Below are 6446 nucleotides of genomic sequence, written 5' to 3'. Positions count from 1 at the left end.
ACACACGCGCACACACGCACACACATACACACGTTACAGGCACAGGCACACAGACGTGAACCAGACACATATACACAGATGAGTTTTTTTCTCTGGGATCTATAGCTTATATCAATAGCTTGTCGTTTTTCACTTTGTCTTCATCTGATAAAAGTTGAGAGAAACTTTCCTCTAAACGACAAATTCCATTTCCTTCCTGTTCAGTATCATTGATTCCAGCTTTTGAAATTTGAATAATCATATTTTCCATCTGAAAGCAATCATTTGTCATTTCTGATTGTTTTGATGTTCTCACTAGATAGCCACTTTTCTTTCTTTAATCTGCTAAAGAACATGACTATGAAACAGATTTTTGGAAATATTCTTTTTTTTTTCTCATGGAATGTGTCTACAGTTTAATACAGTAACATTTAGATTGACCTGTTACTCCTCACAATGGTTTTTTTTTTTTTTTTTGCAAATTTTTCTATCTTAAGAGCTAGTTCTCTGTTGTCATTTTTGTCCAGTCATAAGATTTGTTTTTGTTTTTTAAATTTCCCAAGGTTACAAAAGGTGCTTTTAAAATGTATATTCCTTATAATGCAGCCAAAAAAAAAAAAGAGAATGAGATCATGTCCTTTGCAGGGTCACAGGTGAAACTGGAGTAGCAAAGTAACACAGGAACAAAAAACCAAATACCGCATGTTCTCACTTACAAGTGGGAGCTAAATGATGAGAACACCAGGGACACATAGAGAGGAACAACACACACTGGGGCCTTTCAGAAGGTGGAGGGTGTGAGGAGGGAGAGAATCAGAATAAATAATTACTAGGTACTATGCTTAATACCTGGGTGATGAAATTATCTGTACAATAAACCCTCATCAAATAAGATTTCCTATGTAACAAACTTGCACTAGTAGCCCTGAACTTAAGAGTTTTAAAATATATTTTTAAAAAAGAAAAACACACAAATAAAATATAATAAATAAAATATGTATTCCTAAATATTTCCAGCGGCTTTATTTGGATGGGTCAGGCAGTTGAGTCTGAAGTGGGCTTTTGTGTCATAGCCACACCGATGTCACCTTCTACTTCATGTATGCAGCTGGCAGCAGATTATAATTGTTCACCAGACGTTTTGTTTGCTTGGAGGGAGATTATTCAAAAACATAAGAGAAAAACACATGCTTATGTCTGTTTATATAATCAGCTTGTTATCACTTTGTGGACTAAGGACCAATTTGCCATGTTCCTGGACAGGGTAGGTTCCACTTTTATAAGCTCCCACACAGCGTCTTCAAACTTTTCTCAAGAAAGTCATAAGCTTTTTGAAGGCAGAGATGTTGTCTCATCTAGTGTCGAGGCACAAAATTTACACTTGTGTTCAATTTTTAGGACTGGTCGTAAGAATGAAAGAATGAATGAAGATGCAAGCCAAGCAGTCAATTAATGAGTTCTCCTGTAACCACTATGCTGGGAAAGTCCTACTGTCCCTAGCCTGCCTCACTGTGCCAGCTCCCTGGGACAGCTGTGGTGGGTGCACTCTGTGCCAATTTTGTGCTACGCTTGGGGAGTGTCTCAGGGAATAGCAGGCGTGTGGCACCCAGGGAGATATACATGTGGTCTCCTTTTATCCAAGTCTTACATATCTCTGATGCTGCACTTCATCTCTCCTTGAAACTCTCTCCATCTCTAACCATTTTTCTCTGCCTCCATCTTCTCCGTCCAAGTGACCTTCCAGCCCAAGGGATGCAGAAATCATCAGATCAGTGCATACAATAATTTGTTTAAATTCCAACTTTTAAATAAGGGGTTATGTGACTTTGGCCAAGCTGTTCACTTGTATTCTGAGTTTCAGTTTCTTTATATACAGGACCAATTTGCCATGTTCCTGGACAGAGTATGTTCCACTTTTATAAGCTTCCACGCAGCGTCTTCAGACTTGTCTGTTCCCAGCACTGGAACAGATGAACTTTCAGGTATTTTTGAGTTTCTTTAGTCAATTATCAGTGTCAGCTCCTGCCCACAGGTCAGGTTCCCAGCTAATGTCGGCTTCCAGGTGGGCATCCCCACTGCCTCTCCCCACTTTTCTTCCTTCACTCTCCAGAGCAGCCCATACTGCTGGAAGTGGGGCTCTCTCCTTAAAACCCACAGCGTATCTATACTGCTCTGAGGTGGAGATATCAATCCCCTTTCTAGGTAAGACAATTGGAGTTCAGGGAGGTGAAATCACTAGCATAAATGATATGGCAGTTAGCTGTCAGGACCAGAATTAGATTTTAGGCCAATCTGAAACCATGATCTCCTGCCCTTTTGTATTTTATTTTGCTCAAAATAGAAATTCAGAAAGGTTGAATCAAACACGGTTTTTATCAATTTAGAAGTTAGTTCACAGTTCTGCGTTGTTCTTTTCTCCTTATGTGTTGGGTCCTATGCAGAGAACACAGGCTGCCTTGGTATGAGTTAATAAAAGGACATTTCAGGGCTATCTGATGCTGGCCCCCAGACCCTGGCTTGGAGTTGAATAAGGGTGATAGTTCTTAGCTCTCCACACAGAGGTAAATGGGCAATGCCCTGGCTACCTGTGATGTCTGCGGCAGTGCCGAGTCTTATCTTGCAGGTCAGTGGTCAGTGGTGGAAAAGGACTCCTGCTTGCTTGATGTCAGAGCTACCACATGAGACAGGCTGCACCAGTTCTGACATCAAACTGCCTCGAGAGAATGTACACACACAAGACGGGGTGTGGGCCTGACCCCACTCTTAAGTCATTGACTAATTTTTTAATTGGCCATGCCACTTTTTCTAAATCTAACCATAACATTTAGAAACAACATTGGTTTCAAAATTCAACCTGCTACACTAGAACCAAGTTAGATCATATTGCTTGTGACTAGGGGCCTAGAGACGGCCACGAACAAAGCAAAGAGGTGGTTGGCGTCCAAAGGGAAAAGTCCCTCATTTCAAGGCAACATCTGCTTGAAGGACCTGGTGCCCCAGAGAATACTTTACCAGAAGGCCATTAAAGATACAAATGGTTTCTAAACTCCAACTTATTTTATGTTTCAATTCAGCAAGCAGAGTCATCATTTTTTTTGGGGGGGGGGTCTTTCAACAACATGAGTCAGGGAGGTAGGTAAACATGAAATTGGCAAATGATAACTCTAAAAACTAACCCTATATAATAAAGCCAAATTGAAACCTTTACAGATGTTCTTATACTCGTGTGTTGGTTCATTCAAAATGGAGATTTCTTTTTTGATTTTTAAATAAATACTAGTTTCATTCCCATGACAGTTTTATTAAATATAAAGAATGTTTTCCTGTGCATCTTCCACAGGACAATAAACAAATTGAAGTGCAAAGTCATTCCACTCTGAGAAGGGAAATTTTAAAATACATTTTAGAATCCAGGATCTTTTGCACTGCATGTGAATTAACTATTTTTAACCTAAACATAAGACTTATATTTAGAGACTGAAATCAGCTGATACAGCCTTATTTATGGTCTGACCCAACTGAGAGATGAAATCCACTGTGATCATGGACTCAGACACATAAATTCAAACTTAGTCTCTAAATATAAGGGGCTCCTGATGACTAAAGGTAACATTTGTTGGAGTATTCAGACTTAACAAAAGAGTGTCCTTTTTTGACTCTTTCAGATTGCATTTTTTAATTGAATTTTTTAAATTAGGCAGCTAAATTCCATTTAAAATGATTTTGTGTCTTGTCTTGATTACTAATGGGAGCTTAGAAATCATATTGAAAACTTCACTAAGTTCTTCATTCACATTTCACCAATGTGAATTGACTCAATTGACTTTCATATGTATTTTGCAAACTTAGATTAATTTTATCAGAACGTCTTTGGTAAAAATTATTTAAATGTTTTTATTTCTTTGGAAAAGATAATGTATCAGTCAACCTAGTGTGGTAAAATCAACTGTGGTTTTCTCTGTAGAGTGATGGTCCATTCTTTTCTTTATTCTTGTAAGCAGGAGAGATCAGATACTTTCCCAGCCATAAGGATTCGGAATTACTCATCTGAATGAGAGGACATAGTTTCAAACTTGCTTTTGAAGCTAGTAAATATCATCCTAGTCTAAATTAGTTCTGTCTAGAGATAATTAAATGAATGACATGTCTTATAACTGGATTTTACCTTGTTTTCTATTGAAAGTGCCGCTACACTGTGCATGGAGGAGATTGTGCAAATCCAGATATCTGACTTTTGACTGACTTGGTTCTTTGGAATAGTGACCTGATGGGAGTTGACATCACTGGTGTTCTTCATAGGGTGACTGAGGATCCAAGTAACTCTGATTACTTGGCCCACTTTTTCTAGCCAAAATTTTACATAGCTGGAGTCACAGATGAGCTACTTATAGCGAGCAACTTCTCCTTCAGATTTTACACCAATTACTTTTCCATTCTGCACAATGATTTATTCAATTGGTTTATTCTACATCTAGGTACCTCTATAAATAGCACTTAGCCTTGCAAACAGCTGTGTGACAGTTCTCCAAGGCCACAGAGTGGATAAAGGGACGGAATTTTGCCATATCTTGAAAAGATTCACTGTCATGTTTAATTCCATTAATGGTTTCACAACATGGTTGATCTAAGTAGTCATCAGTTCTCTAAAGCACAAGAGCGCAACCAGTAAAATCCATAACATCTTGGCCCAAATCAAATTTCTTCTACACCTCTCACATTGGGTTTCCTTAGGATCAATTCCCTCAAAAGTTCTTGGATCTTTTCCATCTAAATTGGCAACATACACTAGAGATTTCCTAAAGCAACATTAATTTTTAAACAGTCCCATTAAGCTAGAGGCCAGGGCTTCTGCCTCAGTGGAAGAATCCTTGTAGATTTGTCCACCCCTGTAGACAAAGCTCCCTTTAGTCACTAAAATCCAGATAGTGAGTTACCTCTCTATAAAGCAGCATCTTAACCAGCTGACCATTAGCTACAAGGAACTTGGGAATCAGGTCAACACTACAGTCTCTTCCTCTCCCCACGGATGCTGGTGGTAATCCTGGTATTTTAAATCTTTTGTATAAATCTTCTAGTCGTGTCATGGAGGCACTCTCTCTTCCATAGTAAGGGTTTCAATTCATATGAAGAACTTTCTTTCCCTTCACTAACATTATACCTGAAAGGATACATTCCATCAGGCTGATGCCCAGCACAATCATCTTGTACTCTTCATTCATCTTGGGGCAGGCATGAATGTAGGACCCGAGAAAGGAGAAGGCACCCGGACTCTGTAACCACCCCTCAAGGCTGTGAGGTGCTCTCTGGCATGAGGGAAAAGTGAAGAGTACCTCTCCTCTTTTTAAGGAAAGGTTATTTCTAGTTAAGTTAATACTATGGATCGTCAATTTGATGAAAATTGTGTAATTTAAAAATATCATCTTCAATGCTTTGACTTCATTTTCCTAAGTATGTATTTCCCCTGCTTGAGAATGGCTTAAATGTATTATTTTATTTACACGGTTTGAAGGACACTGGATTTAACATTATTAACATGTAAATCACTGCTCTGCCATTTACTCAGTTGAGTGAAATGGGAATAACAATGTCTACCACGTGAAACTGCAGAAAGGGTTACTGATATGATGGACAGGAGATCCCTCGCACACACAACGTCTGGTGGACGGCTGTCTTCCATAAATATGTGGTAAACTGGAAAATCAAGTCATGCAATCTTTGATTTATTTTTACAAAGAATATGAAACAAGGCAGCACAATTAATGATAGAGGCAGGGCTTGTACCCAGCCCCTCTGTTGTTTCAACCACCTTTTCAGGCCCAAAGGTACAAAGCTAAAACATAAAAAGTAAAAGTAAATAAAATGGATAACACACAAACTTTTTTTCCTTCTTCTTTAAACATATTCCTGTTTGGTCACACATTTATTCTGATCCAAGTTTCTCTGTAGAGAGTCGTTGTCTGCTGTTTATTGTGCATATGGACGGTTAAAAATGAATTTAAAATTCTCAGCTCTTGCAAACCAACTGCAAAGACAAAGAATGACAGCCAAATGGGGAGGATAGGTGTCCCATGAGAACATCTCACAGAATCGCTAACCAATATGCCCTGCGGTATCAGAATCTATTGATGTTGTTTCTAAGCTGAGCTCCACTGCCATTTGCTATTTATTTTGGCAAGCAGTGAAACCATCAAGAATGTGCTGATTCATCGCCCCTTTGATAGGAGATCATGGGGCACAGGGGACAGTTTGGTGAGTAAGCTTCACACTGTACTGTTTTTTTTTGTTGTTTGTTTTTTTCCCAGAAGGATTGGTTTATCATTAAGAAGCAGGGAAATGTGACAGAAAAAAAAAAATGGCCTTGATTATAGGACACTTTTTTCTCGTCCCAGTTGTGCTAAAAGTTCTCGATGTATAGGCTAGGATAGTTAATTTTATGTGACAACTTAACTGGATCATAAGGTGCCTAG

At 38.8% G+C, this 6446-nt stretch overlaps 1 pseudogene; it reads right to left on the bottom strand.

Moving 5' to 3' along the window:
• Positions 1-4099: 4099 nt before the first annotated feature.
• Positions 4100-5198, bottom strand: LOC108284191 (annotated as a pseudogene).
• Between the last annotated feature and the right edge of the window lie 1248 nt (positions 5199-6446).

The sequence above is a fragment of the Cebus imitator genome, unplaced genomic scaffold (assembly GCF_001604975.1).
Source record: "Cebus imitator isolate Cc_AM_T3 unplaced genomic scaffold, Cebus_imitator-1.0 Scaffold272, whole genome shotgun sequence".
NCBI lineage: Eukaryota > Metazoa > Chordata > Mammalia > Primates > Cebidae > Cebus > Cebus imitator.
This window is presented reverse-complemented; position numbering and strand designations above follow the sequence as displayed.